This window comes from Dendrobates tinctorius, unplaced genomic scaffold (genome assembly GCF_039654945.1).
Source record: "Dendrobates tinctorius isolate UK_male_01 unplaced genomic scaffold, ASM3965494v1 ptg000037l, whole genome shotgun sequence".
NCBI classification, from domain to species: domain Eukaryota; kingdom Metazoa; phylum Chordata; class Amphibia; order Anura; family Dendrobatidae; genus Dendrobates; species Dendrobates tinctorius.
In genome coordinates this window covers 22,433,191-22,455,775 of record NW_027361705.1, presented here as the reverse complement: position 1 = coordinate 22,455,775, position 22,585 = coordinate 22,433,191, and positions in this window count along the sequence as shown.

Genomic DNA, 22,585 nt, shown 5'->3' with positions numbered 1-22,585 from the left:
GGGCCCTACTCTACTCTAACCTATTAAATATTTCTTCACTTCTTCATCCCGAAGCCTGTCTTCACCTTCCTGACCAGGCCATTTTTTACAATTCTGTCCACTGTCAATTTATGAGGTCATAACTCTGGAACGCTTCAATGGATCCCGCTGATTCTGAGAATTTTTTCTTATGACATATTGTACTTCATGACAGTGGTAAAATTTCTTTGATATGACTTGCATTTATTTGTGAAAAAAAACAAATTTGGCAAAAAATTTGAACATTTTGGAATTTTCAAACTTTTAATTTTTATGTCCTTAAACCAGAGTCATATTGCACAAAATAGTTAATAATCATCATTTCCCACATGTCTACTTTCTATCAGCACAATTTTTGAAACATAATTTTTTTTTGGTTAGAAAGTTATAAGGGTTTAAAGTTGACCAGCGATTTCTAATTTTTACAACAAAATTTGCAAAACCATTTTTTAGGCACCACCACACATTTGAAGTGACTTTGAAAATATCCAAAAGTGACACCATTCTAAAAACTGCACCCCTCAAGGTACTCAAAGTCACTTTCAAAAAGTTTATTAACCCTTCAGGTGCGTCACAGGAATTAATGGAATGTGGAAGGAAAAAACAAACATTTACTTTTCTTTAACAAAATTTTCCTTTAGACCTATTTACTTTTGCTAGGGTAACAGGAGAAAATGGACCATACAATTTGTTGTGCAATTTCTCCTGAGCATGCCAATACCCCATATGTGGGTGAAAACCACTGTTTGGGCACATGGCAGGGCTCGGAATGTAAAATTTGCTGGCATAATTAGCGGACGCCATGTCAATTTGGAGAGTCCCTGATGTCACTAAATAGTGGAAACTCCCCACAAGTGACCCCATTTTGGAAACTAAACCCCTTAGGGAACTTATGGGTATTGAGCACCTTGAACCCACAGGTGCTTCACAGATGTTCATAACGTTAAGTCGTAAAAATAAAAAAATCACATTTTTCCCACAAAAAAATCTATTTAGCTACAAATTTTGTATTTTCACAGGGGTAACATGAGAAAATGGACCCCAGAATTTGTTGTTCAATTTCTCCTGAGTTCACCGAAACCCATATGTGGTCGAAAACCACTTTTGAGGCACAGTGCAAAGCTCAGAAGGGGAGAAACACCATATTACAGTGCAGATTTTGCTGCACTTGTTTGAGGGTGCCATGTTACATTGGCAGACCACCTGAGGTGCCAGAGCAGCAGAACTCCCCATAATTGACCCAATTTTACAAACTAAATCACTCAATGAATTCATCTAGGGGTGCAGTGATAATATTGACACCACAGGTCTGTCACAGACTTTTATACCATTGGACAGTGAAGAAAAAATAATTTACATTTTTACCACCAAGATTGTGTGTTAGCCCCAAGTTTTATATTTTTATACTGGTAAATGGGTAAAAATATCACCAAAATTTGTCCCACAATTTCTGCTGAATGTAGAAATACCCCATATGTGGCTGTACAGTACTTCTTAGCCTTACGGAGTGATTCGGGAGGGACGGAGCGCTATTTGCCTCCTGAAGCACGGATTTTTCTAGAATAATTTGCAGATTTCACATAAAGAACCTCCAGTGCTAGAAAAGCAGAACATCCAACTCAACTGACCCCTTTTTGGAAATTATAACCCTTTGGGAATTTATCTACAGATGTAGTGATGATTTTGACTACATGGGTGTCTTCCAGAAAAAAGCAGCAGTGGATGTTGCCAAGTGAAATTTGAAAACTGCCGTTGCATTGACCAGTATGTTGCAGTGACCAGTACATTTTGCCGAGCTCATGCTTCTGGAGCTACGCACCTGTAAATTAAGAGGGCTCTCGTCACTACAGAAATGCAAAACATGTGGGCGCTAAATGTGGTTTAGGCACATTGGGACTCAGAAGTGAGGGGGCATTTGTATTTGGGAGCGGATAATTTGCTGAATTTCTTTTTGGGGGTGAGGAGCCATTTCGCTTTTCCAGAGCCTTTGTGCTACCAGTAACGTGGAAGCCCCCTATAGTTCTCTTAACAGATGACGGACCTGAGTGGGGACTTGCTTTTTTTTTGTGGATTGAGTTGAAGCTTTTATTGGCAACATTTTACGTAACATTTATGATCACATTTATCCGTCGCTCTACGTTGAGCACTTGCTTTGAGTTTTCCATCGAAATGTCCGAGAGACATGACAGATGAAACCCCAAGGGATCCTTTCATTATAATGAGGCAGCAGAGTTACTGTGGCCTCTGTTCAGTGTTGTACTTCTTTTCAGACGTGCACAAACTATGGCCGACGGAACTATTATGCAATTCTAAAAAGATGGACACCGCTGGATCACAGTTCCTATGGCGTTGATAGTGCCGCCATCTGCTTCATTATAGGGAATCTTCCGCAAGGGGTTCTGTCTGAATCACGTATTTCAGAGATTTACACGGAAACCCTGGTGTAAGCACTCAGTGCAGAATAAATGTGTGCCGAGCCTTACTGAGATCTATGGGAGGCAAAATGAAAAAAACAACAGCATGTGAAGAATTGTTTTTATTTATTTTGTTATGCTGTTCTTGCGGTGTATGTGATTTATTCTTCGGGTCGGTGTGATTACAGCGATACCAGATTTATATGCTGCTGTCACACATTAAAAGACACTTTTTATTGCGAAAACTAGTTTTTGCATCACCATATTTGGACAGCTATAATTTTTCCATATTTTGGCTGACAGAGTCATGTGAGGGCCTGTTTTTTGCTGGTCGAGCTGATGTTTTTATTGGTCTTATTTTTGGGCACATTACTTTTTTTGATAGCTTTCTATTCTGATTTTTGGGAGACTGAATGAACAAAAACCAGCAATTCAGGAATTGCTTTTTGTTTTTCTTATACCGTTCCAAGTGTGGTAAAATTGGTAAGTATGATTACAGAGATACACAATTTATATCTTTTTCTATGTTTTGGCACTTTTACACAATAAAAATTATTTTGTAGAAAAAATAATTATTTTTGCATCGCTTTATTCTGAGAGCTATAAGTTTTTTATTTTTCCGCTGATGGAGCTGTTTGGCAGCTGTTTTTTTGTGGAACAAGATGACGTTTTTAGCGGTAAATTCATCTTTTTTCAGTGCACTTTGTGATGATAAAGCACTGTTTTTTGCCTTTTTTTTCTTTTTACGGTGTTCACTGAAGGGGTTAACTAGTGGGACAGTTTTACATAACTGGTCGTTACGGATGCGACGATACTAAATATGTGTACTTTTATTGTTTATTTTTTAATTTACATACTGTAAATAAATGTAATGCAGAGCATTAATCATCAGCATCTGACAGGCAGAGAAGGAGGCGTCTCAGGTTCTGCTCTGAGCAGGCACTGACACACCACCGTCCCTGAAGGACCCCACGGCCATCTGGCGGCCGGGGATCTCGATGAAGACCCACACAATAATGCAATCACATTGCATTGTCCTGATGGAAGCTCATCTATGCCGCTATCACTACTGACAGCGGCATCAGAGGGGTTAAATGACTGAGATCGGTTCTAGTGTAGGAGTCGGGCCGAGCTGGGGGGGTGGTCCCTCTTTATACCACGCAGAGATGTAACAGAGACACGATGTAGGCAAATGTCGGGTACAACAGGTCCAAGCTTTATTCTCTGGCCGCCCACTTGACAGCCTCCGCAGTACACCGCACTTCAATGCAATACACTTTACTTCTCTTTACTTGTCGGCCCTCTGTTTCCAGAGCTGCTTCCCGCACACCGTACTTTACACTGGGGACGTGTATGCGTACACCATCCCCTCTTCACTCGTTGACACTCCTGTCAGATCCGTCACTGTGGCCGCCCTAGGCCTGTAACCAACAGTACTTTTACTGAACAGTAGTCTCTCTCAGTACGGTACGCTTTACCTCGATGCCTCGTCTATTCTGCAGTACTTTCCTGTCAGGACCACCCCCCTGACGTTCTCTCTCCTCAGTCCCCCTGGTTTGGTTTTCCTCAGAGTGCCCAGACTGTCGTAGTCCTCCTGTCACTTGAGCTCCCCCTGGGGACTGGAACTTTCTGGAACCCTCCCTCAGTATTTATATCTCTCCCGGTCCCCTGTCACTGTAACTCCGCCCCCCATGACCAACGGTTTCTAAAGCCCTAAGCTGATGTCAAGTCCTTTGCTCACACTCCTCCCTGCCATCCAATGGTCAACCCAAGGTACTGCACGTCCACTACACTTTCCTTGCTGTTTCCCCACTGTAGTAACTGACTCCTGTCTAAACTGTGCAAACCTATCTTTCTCTATTCTGACACGTCCTTCCGTCAGGTCACCTTCCCTACACTAGCACCGATTGTGGGCGTTGGTTCGGGGTATCAGCACTCACATAGAGCTGACACTCGCACCCGATCACTGTGGCGCTCACCGTGAGGCTGCACAATCGCTGCGCCATATATGTACTGCTGTTTGCGGGAATGCAGCCCCCACAAAGCAGTATATGTGTAGTGTATGTTGGGAATGGGTTAAAATATCCAATACTCTTTAAGGGTATGTGCACACGCTGCGTATTGCTCTGCGGATTTGGCCGCGTGGATTTTGTAAAATCTGCAGGTAAATCTGCAGGTCAAAAGACCTGCGGCTTGGCCTGCAGTTTTGCACTGCAGTTTTTCATCTCCACAATGGAGGAGATGGCAAACCGCACCGGAATCCGCAGAAAGAATTGACATGTCAATTCTTTCTGCCGTTTTGAAACCGTAGCAAATCCGCGCGGCAAATTCAGCAGCATCTGCACAGCGGTTTTTTTCCCATAGGATATTATGCTACTGTACACCACAGCAAAAACTGCTGCGGATCCGCAGCGGCCAAATCTGCTGCGGATTCTGCTGCGGTTCCGCAGCGGATTTAGCCGCTGCGGACCCGCAGCAGTTTTTGCTACGGTGTACAGTACCATAATATCCTATGGATATTAAAAACCGCAGTACAGACGGTGCAGATTTTTCCGCGCGGTTTTCTTGCGGTTTCTAAACCGCAGAAAGAATTGACATGTCAATTCTTTCTGCGGATTCTGCTGCGGTTTGCCAGCTCCTCCATTGTGGAGATGAAAAACCGCAGGCTAATCCGCAGGTAAAACCGCAGGTCTTTTGACCTGCAGATTTACCTGCAGATTTTACAATATCTGCGCGGCCAAATCCGCACCCCAATCCGCAGCGTGTGCAGATACCCTAAAGGTGTATTTTTCTATATTTTTATTTAAAGAGAACCTGTCATGTCATTTTTATGTATTAAATTGGCCTCAATGAGTTTTTATTGATACAATGTGCATAACTAACATGTTTTTCCCATAGAAAAGATCCCGTATATATCTCATAAATTCAGTTTTTATTCTTAGGGGATTGCATCACATACCTTCTGTTTCAGTCATAGGGGTGACGCTTTGTAACGATTCAGTCATGGTCAGTCAGGGTCCGCTTCCTCAACCATCTGAGGCATGGACACACTGACACAAGAGAGTAAAGGGCCCCCTTTCTCTCCGAGCCCCAAATTCCAGTAAGGGCAGTAATGCCCTGATGGCGGCCCTGCAAACAAGGAGCAAACACCGCCATGCCATCACCAGACCACATATTACACCATATAGTGACTGAATAATACCACATATAAGGAACAAATATTGCCACACCAGGACCAGATCACATACTACAATTCAAACTGACCGAATAATACCACATACAAGGAACAAATACCACTACATCATGACCACACCGTAAATTACCACCACCTAGTGACTGAATAATACCACATACAAGAGAGAAATACTGCCACACCATGACCAGATCACATATTACCACCACATAGTGATCAAAAAATGCCACAAAGAAGGGAGAAATACTGCCACACCATGAGCAGACAACATATTGCCACCACAAAACTGTCCCACTAGTTAACCCCTTTGTGAACACCATTAAACAAAAGCAAGGCAAAAAACAATGCTTTATCATCATACCGCCGAACACAAAGTGGAATAACACACGATCAAAAAGACGGATCTAAATAAACTTAGTACCGCTGAAAGCATCATCTTGTCCCGCAAAAAACAAGCCACCATACATCATCATCAGAGAAAAAATAAAAAAGTTATAGCTCTCAGAATAAAGTGATGCAAAAATAATTATTTTTTCTATAAAATAGTTTTTATTGTATAAAAGTGCCAAAATATAAAAATTATATAAATGAGGTATTACTGTAATAGTACTGACCCGAAGAATAAAGCTGCTTTATCAATTTTACCACATGTAGAATGGTATAAACACCCCCCAAAAGAAATTCATGAATTGCTGGTTTTTGCTCATTTTGCCTCCCATAAATCGGAATAAAAAGTGATCAAAAAATGTCATATACACGAAAATGGTACCAATAAAAAATGTCAACTTGTCTCGCAAAAAAACAAGACCTCACAGGACTCTGTGGGCCAAAATATGGAAAAATTATAGCTCTCAAAATGTGGTGATGCAAAAACTATTGTGAGCTTTGTGGGACTCCTAAAGTGAACCTGCAGGACTGTGACAACAAACCTCCCCCGGGTGAGCTGGCCTGGTGGACCACCCCCTATACAGGGAGCGTTAGGGGCAGGCCCAGGGGAGACTATTGCCACGGAAGCTGATATCCAGGGACAGGTGGTAGGAGACACAAGCGGGAAACAGACTGGGAGGCAGGTAGCTGAGATGGGAGACCACAGGGGAAACTGCTGCGGATCCGGTGGAGTGCGGCGGAGGAGGAACACTCAGGAGGGACTGGACGACACAGGAGGAGACAGGAACAGGCTGGGACGGATGGCACTAGGAGAGAACACTGTATTTTTTATCACAGAGTATTTTTGCACATTTGTTATACTGTGTTTTTTCTTTGTGTTTCAGTCTTTGGGTGGTGTGAACACTGTCCAACTGACCTGTTCACTTTTGTGCATGTCATATGTGTTTTCAATCTATTAGTTCCTTGCTCATGCAAGGTTTGGGAGATTCTCGCCCCTCTCTTGTGTGACATGCACATAAAGAGCCATCTTACACAATGTGCCCACATTAGGAAGCGTCTTTCTGAATCCTGCTCATATAGGTACTGTTCACATGATCAGGTTTTAAATACATTAGATAGGACTGCTCCGAGATGGGTATACCGTGACGTTGGTGAAGTGGCTTAGTATACATTTTTTGCAAAAAACGTATCAACTAAATACCCTGTTTTTGTTATCACTTTTTACTAGCACTTGCTGTCTACTGTTATATTTTTTATAACAGAGTATTTTTGCACATTTGTTATACTGTGTTTTTTCTTTGTGTTTCAGTCATTGGGTGGTGTGAACACTGTCCAACCGACCTGTTCACTTTTGTGCATGTCACATGTGTTTTTAATCGAGAACAGAGAGGTCACAAGGAGGGAACTGAAGGTAGGGTGGCGCAGGGCACAAGTCAGAGCAGGCAGGAGGGCAGGCAGACAGGAGAACGCAGGGAAGCGTGCGGCCTGAATCAAGTGTTGGACACAATTGATAACCAGGCACAGAGCAGGGGGGAGAGGCTACCTTGTATAGGATATGCGCTGCAGGACTTCCGGGTCAGGGTCCTCCCAGGTCATAGAGTCGAGGGACGGAGCGGCTGCAGACAGAGTGGAGGAAGTACGCGTGCGCTGCTGAGTCTGGGATGTGAGGTGCGCACGTGCACCCGACAGGACCCAGAAGCCAGCCGCGGGACCGGAAGTGAGGAGGCCAGGTGATGCGCGCTCACTGCGGGAGTGCACTGGGATGGGTGTGTATGCCGGGGCCTGGGGGGAGTAGCGGCAGGCTCGTCAGCCGTTACGGTGGAAGCGGCAGTCGCGCCAGACATGTCAATTATTTTTTCAATAAAAAGCATCTTTTAGTGTGTGACAGCTGCCAAACATAAAAACCTGCTACAAATAGTAAAGCAAACACCCTTTTATCACCCCCTTAGTTAAGGAAAAATAATAAATAAAAAAATATTTATTTCCATTTCCCCATTAGGTTTAGGATTAGGGTTAAAATTAGGGTTAGGGTTGGTGCTAAAGTTAGGGTTAGGGGTGTGTTAGGGTTAGGTTTGTGGCTAGGGTTATGTTTCGGGTTGAGATTAGGGTTAGGTGTGTGTTAAGGTTAGGGTTGGTTAGAAATGGGGGTTTCCACTGTTTAGGCACATCAGGGGCTCCCCAAATGCGACATGCGTCTGATCTCACTTCCAGCCAATTCTGCAATGAAAAAGTCCGATCTCTGCCATGTGCCCAAACAGTGGTTTACCCCCACATTTGGGGTATCAGCATACTCAGGACAAATTGCACTACAACTTATGGGGTCCAATTTCTCCTGTTACCCTTGGGAAAATAAAAAAAATTGGGGGCGAAAAGATCATTTTTGTGAGAAAAATAAGATTTTTTATTTTTACGGCTCTACATTATAAACTTCTGTGAAGCACTTGGGGGTTCAAAGTGCTCACCACACATCTAGATAAGTTTCTTAGGAGGTCTACTTTCCAAAATGGTGTCACTTGTGTTTTTTTTTTACTGTTTAGGTACATCAGGGGCTCTCCAAACGCGGCATGGCATCCGATCTCAATTCCAGCCAATTTTGCATTGAAAAGTCAAACGGCGCTCCTTCCCTTCCGAGCTCTGTCGTGCGCCCAAACAGTGGTTTACTTGCATGTATGGAGTATCAGCATACTCATAACAAATTGTACAACAACTTTTGTGGTCCAATTTCTCCTGTTACCCTTGGTAAAATAAAACAAATTGGATCTGAAGTAAAATTTTTGTGAAAAAAGTTGAATGTTCATTTTTTTTAAACATTCCAAAAATTCCTGTGAATGCAGAAAAGGATTCCCAGTTTGTCAAAGAGCGCTTCCGGCTGATTCATTAATTACTCTGAATATTTCAAGGAATATCCAGTTTATTGTTAGACATAAAAACACAACGCGTTTCGGCTATACATAAAATTAGCCTTCATCAGGTAAAATCATATATATCTTTAAAAGACACATTTATATAGGGGAAAAAAGTTCCACCCTTCAATCAATTATCATCTATTAAAAACACATGCACACCTCTCCAAACTGTTGGGAGGCTAGTTGTAGGTGGAATCCATATTACTTGGAATCTAATAAAAAAAACTCATTTTCTATGTTTTTTTTTTTTTTTTCTTCAGGTAAAATTTTTCTTATAATTTAAGAGGATTGCAAAATCCCCGTACTCAAACAGTGAAATGATTATAAAAGATAAAAAGAATATAAAAATAATATACATATATATATATACACATACTTTTTTTTATTAATATACATATATATTATTATTATTATGCATTTATATAGCGCCATTTATTCCATGGCGCTTTACATGTGAAAAGGGAAATATAGACAAGTACAATAAACATGTGTAAGACAAGGGACACACAAGTACATAAGGAGAGGGGACCCTGCCCGCGAGGGCTCACAGTCTACAGGGATGGGTGAGGATACAGTAGGAGAGGGTAGAGCAGGTCGTGCGGTGGTTCAGTAGACCGAGGATCATTGCAGGCTGTAGGCTTGTCGGAACAGGTGGCTCTTCAGGTTCTTCTTGAAGGTTTCCGTTGATGGTGAGAGTCTGATGTGTTGCGGCAAAGAGTTCCAGAGTATGGGGGAAGCACGGGATAAAGTTATTTGTCGTTTAGCATCAATATTAAAGAATTTGTATATATCTCTGATGAGACAAAACTATTTTTCCAACCCGTAGATAATTTCATTTTATTAGTTTCATCACTAGAGACCATCAGATTAACTAGTATCTGTCGGGACTAGAACTCATGCATTCATATTCCCTATATCTTTATTGTAACTTACATATTTACTCTACAGAGCCACCCATGTTAGGGACGGCAGAACGCGCTAAATATAAATAATAGGAAGTGTGTTCGCCGCCTGTGGTCCACCGTGCAGTAGGTGTAACAACCGCTGCTGAGTAATGGCAGACTCGCTATATGGCGGTATACTGCGCTCGGGTTAAACGTCACCCGAGGTGCGCAGAGCGCTTTAGTATAAGTAAAGCATAAACGCCGAGCCTGTTAGCTTCATGGGTCTCAGCTGGCTCGCACACACGGTATACGGTCACAGGACACGGCCCAAGGCAGAGGTCGGTGCCGTCTTGACCTACCGTGCGTGCGGCGTCGCTACCGCGGACGCCGGTAAGTGCTGCTAACTGCAGCGCGGCGGTAACTACTGCCACTGTACGACAGTGCCGTGAGGCATAACACTATCGGACGCTAGTGTAGTGGTGTGGTATGCACTGTGGTGTATGGCTTGCCACTGACTGGCGCTGACTATAACTCTAATTCCCTAACCATATATGTAATATCAGAGGGAAGGGGTTTAAAATGAGCCAGTCACCAGAATCACACATCCTTCACCATTCACACATAGCAAGTATAGTCTATACTAGCGCGTGGCTGAGCGGCCATGCGGGCCTTTTATAGCCATGCGCTTCCGGGACCTTCCAGACCTCTGAGATGGGCCAATCAGATTAGGAGAAGGACCTGAGCACGTGACCCCGATCTCCACTGGGAGATCGTCTCGTGGGCATGCCCGGTAGTGCGGCGAGAGCACTTAGCCTCTGGAGTGGTTTCCTGCAAAGCAGGTTGTGCTACCATTGCTGGTCCAGAGGTAGCAACAAAATCCAGACCCAGAGAGCTGGTCTGAGTAGGGTGCCCTGGATTGCCGAGATTGCTGTGCAGGACCCTGAGCGGTCGGAAAGGAATGGGGGAGACTGCTGGATGTATGGCTCCGGATTCCTGCTGTGCAGCTGCAGGAACCCGACGCCTAACAACCCATATGTGCTTGTGGTAATATATTTCGTAGCAGAGGGTCTTGTTTCAGGACATACCAATGTTTTTTTCAAAATTTCACAGATTTTGTTGTTGTCTTTATTGTAGGCTGTAATAAAGTTAAACTGCCATTTTTCATTACCAGATTTCAGGTGGGGTTTAATTGTATCTATAACAGCATTTCCTCTCACAGTTTTCTCAATGCTTTTTTCCATGGTGTTTTCAAGCATTTTTTTCAAACATTCTCCCTTGGTTTTTGCTAGATTAACCTTATAGGCTTGTTGTATTAGGGTTTTTGGATACTTTTTTTCCCGGTACCTATTGGTCAGAATTTTGCTTTGTGCTATATAATCCTGTTACTATTATTTTTCCTTATTCTTAAATATTCACTAAATGGAATATTATTCTTCCATTTAGTATAGTGTGCACTATTGTAATGTAAAAATCCATTAACATCTACGTTTTTAAAATGGGTTTTTGTTACAATTTTCTTTCCCATGTGTGAGATCTCTAAATCCAAGTAGACTATTTTTTCTGCACTGATTGTGGACGTGAAGGAAATCCCCCATGTGGTTTGATTCCTTTCTCCTACCATCATATGGGTTTGCTCTATGTCACCCCTCCAGATGATTATTAAGTCATCTATAAAATGTTTATACATTATTATGTTGTCTTTGTATTTTTCTGAACTAAGGGGGGTAGGTGTAAGAAAATGTTCTTATCGGGAGAGTTGGAAGAGCCGGACAAAATTGCAGACAATTCTTCTCGAAGCTGAGGTTGAAGTTTATTCGGAGATACACGGCAAAACAGATACAGAATAACAGAGGAGTCGGAATATGCGGGCAAAAACAGGAATTCAGACAGGCAGAGATTTGCTAGGAGGTCTAGCGGTGATAAGACTCTGTGCTCTGGCCATGGTGAGGCACAGTGGCATGATGGCGATGGAATGGCAACAAGCAACAGTAACAGGAGCTTCTTATACATTATGAGAACAAAGAAAGCTGCATTTTGCCGCAGAGGGTGTTAACATTATAATTTTGAGGCATACATAAGGTAATCCACATAAATAGGTATTTTACGATATACTGATAAATAATATGACCCTTTCAATTTACTTTTCATTACACGACATTATAGACCCATATAAGTCAGGATTATGCATGGCTATTGCCTTCAATCTCATCATCGTCTCCAGTCTAGGTCCATAAATTCTTACATCCTGACATTTTAACTACTTTACTTTTCGCTACCACACTATCACGTATAAACATATTGACCATATATTTGGTGACCCTATTCCCCTATTGATCCAATCTTCCTCAATGCACATCTACTGAAGTTGGCAAGAGACATGATCTCATTTTCCATCCTCCATTTAGTACATTTTATTAGCTCTTTTGTAAAAGTTGAATCTTCTCTAACTTTCAACAAAATAGCTGCTAGAGACAACATGGCCGCTCAGTATATTATGGCTGACCATTCTCTTACAAGTCCCCCTCTTGTACTCTATCCAGAGTACAACATACAGTACTGTAATATTCATGGGTGAATTATTGAAAATAAGAATATTGAGGTAATTCAGCGCTTTATGCACATGTGTGTGTAAGGCAAAAGTCCCTAAAAATAGAACAAACACATAATAAAAAAATTATTCAAATAGTCCCGAAAAAAATAAGTTGCACAATAGTCAAGTCTTTTGGTCTTTTTCTTCTCAATCTTTGTCTTCTGAATTTTCCTGATCTTCTCCCCCTCTCACACTATCAGAGTCCCACTGTATAGTGTGAAACATCTTCTCCTGATCATCCAATAGGTTCATGGTCCCAGGAGTCGAATATGAAAATCTTCAGTGGACCTGGAGGAAATAGAAAAAAAAGAGTGGAGTATCAGTCCTTACCAGAAATCTCAGTAAAATAATTAAGAAGTCTACACTGATTGATATGAACCATTTTAATCACCTTTGTAGCTTGAAAATTTGAGCAAAGACTTAATCGTTGTTGGGATGTAAAGCGCTAGCCCGTCCCCTTCAATGGGCAGGGACTCAAGGGAATTGAACAGAGATGAGTCTCCATCCTTCTCCGGTGTCTTTACAAGATCTAGAAGAGGAGAAAAAAACAAGGGGGGGCTCTCGGGGTTTTTTAGTGACTGCAGCGATGACTTCTTGGGGATATTTGTCATCGCCCGTGAGTGCAGCTTCCTTGGCTACATGGTCTACATATGCATTGCCAAGGATGTGGGGATCAGGAATCAGCCTCTGGTGTCCTTTAATTTTACAGAAGGACCATAATTTTGGGAATTCTTTGCCCCGCTGCTCAATTTGTTTAAGGATTTCGGCATGCTGCAAGGGCTTGTTTTGTGAATCAACCATCCCCCTGAGGGCCCATACATTAAGATCCAGAGTAAGTGACGACACGACATATGCGCATCACTAAAGATATTCATTGGCTCTGCACACACGAGAATGACCTGTAAAGCTGCCTCCAATTCAGCTCTTTGAGCTGAGAAATGACCTGGGAGTTTATACTGCAGCAGCAGTGGCTTAGCTGGGAACCACACAGCGAAGCCGGTGACGTAATGCCCCTCATGCCAATATCGAGCTCCGTCGATATAGGCACAGGGGATTCCCTTTTGAAAGTCTGCTCGGAAGGGGGAGGGAGTGACATTAGCCTGTTCAATTTGACAATCATGGCTTTTTCCTGCATATTGCATCATCTGGGCTAAGTGATATCTCTCACCTACTTCAACTTGTAAGTCTCTAGTCTCAAAATCAATAATCCATTGGGCCATTCTCTGTGAATTAATCCCTGAAGCTTTTCCTTTCAGCAAAGTTTTTAAGGTGACATGCGGGGTCTGTAAAATTAAGGGAGCAAATCCCACTATATGTCTCACTTGATTCATAGTCCAGTGCACGCCCAGTAGGTGCTTCATGCACAGAGTGAATCCTTTTTCCACGGAAGTAAGCAACCTAGAGTAATAACCTAGGGCATACAACTGACTAGATACCTCTGGGCTTTCTTTGGGCCATTTTTGTAGGAGCACTGAAGAAATAGAGATATCACCAGTGTGAGTCTGAATGTAAAAAGGCTGGGAAGGGTCAGGGTTAACCAATGCAGCAACTGCCGTAAGGGCGCGCTTCAGTCCCTCAAAAGCCTGTAAGGCTGCTCCTTCTACAGTTACAGGGGTAAAGTCATCATCAGCATTTTTCAATAAATCATACAGTGGTTTAGCCAAATTGGCAAAATCTTCAATAAATTCTCTGGAAAAATTAATAAGACCCACAAATTTTCTGAGTTCAGTAATGTTAGTTGGCATAGGGACAGCCTGAATAGCTTTAACCCTATCATGCATGGGCTTCTTTCCTTCTGCTGAGACAGACACACCCAGAAATTTAACCTCTGATTTCATCAATTGTACTTTATCTAGACTCATTTTGAGTCCTGCCTCTTGTAAAGCCTGACAAACATTTTCAAGGGTTTCTCTGTGTTCACATTCATCGACAGTTTGAATCAATAAATCATCAACATACTGTAAGACTTTGTCTCCGCAACCAAGGGATTCTAACACCTGAGCTAATGCCTGATGGAAATACACAGGAGAACTGTGAAATCCCATGGGCAACCGCGTGAATAAGTATTGCACATTTTCAAAAGTGAATGCGAAGCGGAGGGCAGATTCAGGTGTTAGGGGTACTGAGAAAAAGCCATTTGCAATGTCCAAACAAGAAAACACTTTACAATCACTCCTCAGCTGTGACATAACTTCAGGGACAGATGCCACAAGGTGAGCAGCTGAGGGAGTGTACTTATTTACAAGTCTCAGGTCTACTACCATTCGAAAACTGCCATCTTCCTTTTTTACAGGTAAAATAGGACTGTTACATGGAGAATTACCTTTCACAACAACACCTTGCTTCTCCAATTCACTGACTGCAACCCTTATGTAAGGGATTGCGTCCTCAGGAATACGGTACTGACGCTGGAAAGGTGGCAGTTTTTCACCATCAATTTTAACCTGAGTTTGCATTAACCCACAATCAGTTTTCTTTGAGATTGACAATTCAGGGAACTTTTGCTTCAATTCATTCTTTAAAGCATCATTGTCAGCATTTTCAACATTTTCACCAGTACATACTCCGAAGCTAGCAATGGGTAATTTATGACTCTCCTGATCTTCCTCCATAGGTACAATTACAGAACAGATAGTGGCTTCTTTGTTCCGCCACAAGACTTTGTTACATAAATCATCAACAATTCCCATTGCTCCCAAAACATCAGTTCCCAAAATCGTGTGCCGTAACTGTGGGTTTACCCAAAAAGCGCATCGAAGACCCCTTTGCTTCGATCCCCCTGTGTCCTGAAATCTCAGGTTTACTGGACGACTTTTTACTGCCTCAAATCCTACCAACGTGGTAGTCTCAGGCAGTCCAGGGGGTGACTGCAATTTGTGTTGTGTTATTGAAACTGAGGCTCCTGTATCGATGAGGATGTCTTCCCAAGGCAGCCCCTCTATTCTCCCTCTGACATAAGGTCTACCGTCCCTGCCCAGGGAAAGGGGGGCAAGGAGGGTAAGGGGAACAGGGGGAGCACTCCATCAATCAGTGTTACCTGCCGTGGGAAGCCTGAAAAATCCACCATCCCCATCTGAACACGGCTTCCGTCCAACAGCTGCCACCTCCGCCCCAAAGAGATCCTTAGTCAGGGTCCGGTCCTCATGTTCCCGTAGCTCCCTAATCAGAGGAGCATAGGGACGAGGAGGAGTGACCCCTCCCTGAATGGCATGGACCTCCGGGCACGGATGAGTGAAAGCCGGTGGGGAAGGAGCAGGAGCAGAAGGCTCCTGTGAGACTGGGTTAACCATTTAAAGACCGTTGTACTGCTGATACTGCCTAGGGTCACTCACTGCTGGATACGGAGGTCTAACTCCGAAAGGTGGTCGAGAGAACTCCCGGGTCTGTTGGGGGTTAAATGGTGCCCGGGTTCTCGGGGTATAATCCCTGGCACAAGGTTGGGACAAAAACGTCTAACATGTCCTAGATGTCCACAAAAATAACACAAGGGGGGACCTCTCATGGGATCCCGTGGGGGCTCTGCCGAACGGGACCTGCCCATTCTCGGCAGCTGCGCATACCCCCCCGGAACTCCTGGCCTCCCTGAATCAGCAGATACACCCCGAGGTGAATGGTACGCAAAAACATTGGACTCATCACCCTTCACCTCGGACTGCATCGTCCTAACAAAACACTCCCTTACCTTCCTCCCAATTAGGCAAATTTTTAATAAATTTAAGATGGATCAGGAACATTTGGACAGGGATTTTTTCTCGGGGTAGAAGCAGCATCACACCTAACCTAGGGTCTGCATGTGCTGGAGCTGTCGGGACAATATATCTTTCCTCAACTGTGTCTGCATAAGCTGGACCTGTTGGGACACTGTATCTTATGTACTACTTCACTCATTCTCCTAACTCTTCTCCATTCTACACCTGTATTTACATCAGCACTGTGTCTCGAAGCTGCAGTGTCCATCTGTGACATAACTGCTCTCAGCTGCTGCTGCTGCTCGCACCCCTCCTCTCTGTGCTTCCGTGCTAGCTCCAGCATCTCACTCAGCTTTTCTAATCTCTCCCTATACGCTGCCCCACCCCGGGTGATCATGTTAACATATTGTTGTGTAGACTGTTTATCAAGAGCCTGATCAAAGGTTATGACTGTCTTACACAAAGCCGCTACCTGGCTATTACTTTTCCGTAGCGAATTCTTTCTATCTAGTTCCCTGTTCTCTGTGGTAAACCATCGCATACAATTTAGCCACGTGGTTTCCACATTAACCCCCTCCAGCTGGGGTGTGCCAGCATATTTCTCTGCCTGCTTCCGTAACCACTCCATATTTACAGTGGTCTACAAGGACGAGTTTTACTCTGTTCTAGTATCAACAAATGCAATTTAAGCAAAGTTAGATACTCACACCTCTCTCGAATGGAAGACCTCCTGCCGGCTGTTTGGGGTCGACCAGATATCAAAAGAGGTGCAGCCGTGATTCCAGCCTCACTCGTTAGCTTGCCAGGCATCTCCCCACGCCCTTTTAAAGCTTCTTGCTACCGGGCACAAAAAAATTCTCACGTCCTTGTAGATAGCTTCTTCTTAGTTACTCCTCTTTTTATAGTCTTTTTCTTTGTCCGTGATTTTCTTATAAAAAATCGGGCAGGCGGTCTCGGAGTGATCACGAGAGGTTCTCCTTCAGGCTGGCTTCCTTTGATCGGTTTAACGTGTGGCCACACGCGTTTCTTTTATTTTTTTCTCTTCACTCTTCCAACCTCAAACTCTCATCTGCAACTTCTTCCACAAAGGTTCTTCTGGAGGCCGCTCTCCGGAGCCGCTCCTCCTGGCTGGCAATCGCCACTTGTAAGAAAATGTTCTTATCGGGAGAGTTGGAAGAGCCGGACAAAATTGCAGACAATTCTTCTCGAAGCTGAGGTTGAAGTTTATTCGGAGATACACGGCAAAACAGATACAGAATAACAGAGGAGTCGGAATATGCGGGCAAAAACAGGAATTCAGACAGGCAGAGATTTGCTAGGAGGTCTAGCGGTGATAAGGCTCTGTGCCCTGGCCATGGTGAGGCACAGTGGCATGATGGCGATGGAATGGCAACAAGCAACAGTAACAGGAGCTTCTTATACATTATGAGAACAAAGAAAGCTGCATTTTGCCGCAGAGGGTGTTAACATTATAATTTTGAGGCATACATAAGGTAATCCACATAAATAGGTATTTTACGATATACTGATAAATAATATGACCCTTTCAATTTACTTTTCGTTACATGACATTATAGACCCATATAAGTCAGGATTATGCATGGCTATTGCCTTCAATCTCATCATCGTCTCCAGTCTAGGTCCATAAATTCTTACATCCTGACATTTTAACTACTTTACTCTTCGCTACCACACTATCACGTATAAACATATTGACCATATATTTGGTGACCCTATTCCCCTATTGATCCAATCTTCCTCTATGCACATCTACTGAAGTTGGTAAGAGACATGATCTCATTTTCCATCCTCCATTTAGTACATTTTATTAGCTCTTTTGTAAAAGTTGAACCTTCTCTAACTTTCAACAAAATAGCTGCTAGAGACAACATGGCCGCTCAGTATATTATGGCTGACCATTCTCTTACAGTAGGGACTCGAATAACCCCATAAAAAGATTTGCAAAACTTGGGGCTACCCGAGTCCCCATTGCGGTACCATGCTGTTGCAGGTACAGTTGTCCATCAAATTCAAAGACATTATGACTCAAAATGAATTCCAGACCAGCCAGAAGGAATTCCAGTTGTTCCTCTGGCATTTTTCCATTTTTCTCCAAGTAAAATCTGGTAGCTCTTATACCCAAATTATGGTCTATAGTTGAATATAATCCCACTACATCTAGGGTTAGAAATAGAAAATTCTCCTCCCAACTTATTCCCTCCAGGAGGCTGATTAGATGGTTAGAGTCTTTCAAATATGAGGGTAGTGATTTGACATGCGTTTGTAGGTGTAAATCCAGATAGTGAGACAAATGGCTAGTGAGAGAGTTAATCCCCGATATAACGGGTCGTCCGGGTGGATTCACGGGGTCCTTATGAATTTTGGGAAGATGGTAGAAGAAAGCCATGGCCGGTCCTTTATTAACTAAAAATATTTTCTCTCTTTTTGTTATGATCCCTTTCTCCGATGCCTCATTCAGAAGTGAGTGATATTCTTTAGAGAAATCACTGGTGGGATCCTTTTCCAATTTTTTATAGTATTTTCGATTGGATAGTATTTTGGCAGCCTCAGCAAGGTAATCCTTTCTATCTTGGATTACCGTGCCACCGCCTTTATCAGCCTCTCTGATTATTATTTCGATGTTCTCTCTTAAATTTTTTAAGGCTTCTCTTTTTTTAAGGGTGATGTTATATTTAATGGTTTTTAGCTCTCTCAATGGATTTTTACATTTTTTGTCTTTCTGGTTTCTTTTACTCTTTGTTTTATCAGTGGTTCCCAGTTTCCGGAAATCGTCACCTACTAAGGATAAAAATGTTTCAATATAGCTGCCCCTGTGATGTATAGGATTAACTACTTTCTTCCATGTGACATACTATCCCGTCCATGTGCCCGGGGACTTAATTCCCAGGGACGGGATAGTACGTCACAGCGATCAGCGGCGCTCACAGAGTGAGCGCCGCTGATCGTGACCGGGTGTCAGCTGATTATCACAGCTGACATCCGGCACTATGTGTCAGGGGCGATCACGGACCGCCCCCGACACGTTAACCCCTTGCACACCGCGATCAAACATGATCACGGTGTACCGGGGGTTAAAGGGAAGCATCGGCAGGGAGGGGGCTCCTTCCGTGCTTCCCTGAGCCCCCCACAGCAGCGCAATGTGCAGCGCTGCTGCGGGGGGCTCCTTCCCTGCAGGTCCCCGGATCCAAGATGGTGACAGGGACCTTCGGGGGCCTGCAGGGAGCTGGGTTCCTCAGTGCCTGTGGCAAGACCAAGAGAGACCTTAGGGTAAGGGTAGGAGAGCATCATAGAGATACCATCAACAAACGCGATACCCCAGTAGCCAATCATATTAACCAGATCCATAAGGGGGATCTCAAGGCGGTCAGTTTCATAGGTATTGAAAAAGTCCCTAGGAATTAGAGAGGAGATGATTGGGATAAATATAGACTCCAAAGAGAAACTTTTTGGATCTTCTGTTTACAAACAGTGCATCCTAAGGAACTAAATGATATTCTTTCCTTTTCTCCCTTCTTGTAGGGAGGGAATAATAGGGTTAGTTACTCTAGGGAGAGCCACCGACGAGTGGGGGCGCCACTTGCGCAGGATTTTAGGGTGCCAACCTCCGCGTGAGGCAGGAAGCAGGTAGTGAGGGAATAACAGGGGGAGACTTAGTGAGCACCCTTTCTATCTTTCCAATAAGTAAGAAGATCCGTGGTGTCCCCACCAAACATGCAACAACATGCCAGATGACCTATGAATATTATATCCCCTGTACCTTCATGGGTGAAAGTCATTATAGATACGTCTTTTTTGTCTTTTTTCCATTGTAGATGTGGTTTATAATAAGTTGGATATGGAATCCATGCAAAGTGCCCATTATATGGGTTACTTAGCAAGTTAATATGTCTGAATTAGCTGAGCTTTATGTATTCTGTTTACAGGTTTCCGTTAGTGTGGATAATGAAGCCACACTGATATGCGGTTAACTAGTAAACAACTGCTGAAACCCAATATGTCTATATATGTAATTCCTTAGCTATGCGGGCAAAGTATAACACAGCGTCAGGTTGTCACGGACACTGTAGGTCATGTGAGCGGTGCTGTGATGAGACCGGATGTGGCGCGATTGGTCCTAAGCCGAGCCCAGGAAGTGGGGCACGCGGACAGAGAGGGACCATAACATATGGAGGGACCGGAAATGTCGCACACGGCGTCCGGAAACTGACATGATGCCATATTGTGCTCGGTTATATACAGTATAACGCAAGTGAAGGTGGAACCTGCGCGCTATGTCTCTAAATGAACTCCATAAACTCCCCTAAAGAGTCGTGAATAGATGAAACGCGTTGGAAGATACGGTGTGGGAATAAGGCCATCCAGATGAACGCAGGCATGAGAATATGCTGAGACTGGAGGCCCCCTTTCAGGAGCGCATACACAGGCATCGGTGCATAGGACTAATACACCTGAGATGAGTATAATGACATACTGTTGTTTCACCATGAGAGCATTGATTATACAGTAATATTGTGGAGTATATTGCATCCTAATTTACTGGACTCCATGGGTGCTATGTATGTTTCATTTTGACCTGTGAAAATGTTTGTTTAGTATGAGTATCTTGGTGTGGAGTATTGGATACTCCTTTTTGATTCGCCTTGTCTTGAAGAGCAATGATAATATTTGAAGTGGAAACCTGAATAACATTTTTTGAGTTCCCAAAGAGGACATTGCAATAATTTCAATAAGTGTCGCCAGACTCGCCATATATGCTGAGAGAGTGTTTAGCCAGCATACCTGTAATATATCAGGACACACTAATACTCAGCTGGAATTAGACACAAAAGAAAATTATTTTGTCCCTCATAAGACAATCTAAGGCGTCTCAGCACAGGTTGCTGTTTTTATTGGCACTATTGCACGGGCACTTTTTTTGGCACTACTTGGCACTTTACAGTTTTTAATATCTGAATAAAAGTTAAGTTTTATTTTTATCCATACCAATTTGCTACCTATACTTATAATCAGGGCCCTGCACAGCCAGCCTCCGCCATTCCCGCTCTCGCTGCTCGGCTGCCAGCAGGCGGATTGTCGCTTGGCATCAGGCCTCTGTCTCTTCCTCTTCCCGTGATCTGCTTTTACCCACCGTGGACAAGGGTACTACCGCTAGGGGTTCAGGTGTTTCCCCCCAGGGTTCAGAGTCCCGGTGTCATGCTCGCCATATCTGTTATGTCCGCCATGTCTGTTTTGCCTCATGACCCTGGAGCAGTGTGCACGCGCATCTCATGTCTTCTATCCTGCTTCTTCCCTAGAGCAGTGTGAACACTCACCTCATGTCTGCTGAGCTGCAAGATGCCTGCGTTTCTGTTTTGCCTTCTGTGATCTTCTCGTCATGTCTAGAATCCCTGATCATGTCTTTCCTAGGATCCTGCACTGTCTGGTTCTGCAATCATCTCGTCATGGCTGAAGCCTTGATCATGTGACGTTTCCTAAGATCCTGCACTGTCTGGTTCTGCAATCATCTCGTCATGTCTGAAGCCTTGATCGTGTGACGTTTCCTAAGATCCTGCACTGTCTGGTTCTGCAATCATCTCGTCATGTCTGAAACCTTGATCATGTGACGTTTCCTAAGATCCTGCACTGTCTGGTTCTGTGATCATCTCGTCATGTCTGAAACCCTGATCATGTGACTGCACTCTGTGATCCTGGAGCATCTGAACTAGGAAGTTCTCCCCTGGCCCTGACCCGGAAGAGGAGGTGCTATGCCCTATATTAGACCGCCCCTTCATATGCTCAGGGCCTGAGTATTGTGTGGTGTCCCTGCATGGCTGCTCGGTCTGTGGGGCGCTCCCTCTATTCTGTGCCCTTGCACTCTGCTCTGTCGTGCGTCTCTGCACACGCTCTGTGCTCGTACTCCATCTCTTATCCTGTGCCTTGTCTTATGTATGTCTGTTGTGCCATGTTCGTCCTTGTCCGGCTTGGACTTGTAGTCCTTCTGTTATTCTCTGCCTTGCCTGTTTTCGCTATGCCTTGTTTCGTACCTTGCCTTGCTCTGCCTGGTGTTCCTCCATATGGTCTCTGCCTTTGCTTGCTCTGCCTCTCTCTCTCCTATGGTGCTCTGTAGTGCTCCCTGGCACATGCACCATTCCACCTCTCTTTCCTTTTGTGCTCTTTTCCATGTCTAGTCCCAAGGTTCTCCCTTGGCCCAGCTCTGGGCTTCGGCCTACGCTCCTCTGCTAGCTCTGTTCTTGCTCTGTTCTTGCTTCGTGTTTCTGCCTATGCTTCCGTTCCTGGTTCCGTACTCTGCCTAAGCTCTGCCTGGTTTCTTGTCTTGTCTTCCCTTTCTGCTTCGTATGCTCTTTGCATGCGCCTGGCCTTCCTAGCCTCCTGTTTGTGCCTCAGCCGTGCCGGCCCTAGCCGTGCCCGCCTGCTTGTGCCTCAGCCGTGCTCGTCAGTCAGTGACAGCTGTGTCGCCTGCCATGCCTCAGTCGGGTTCGCTGG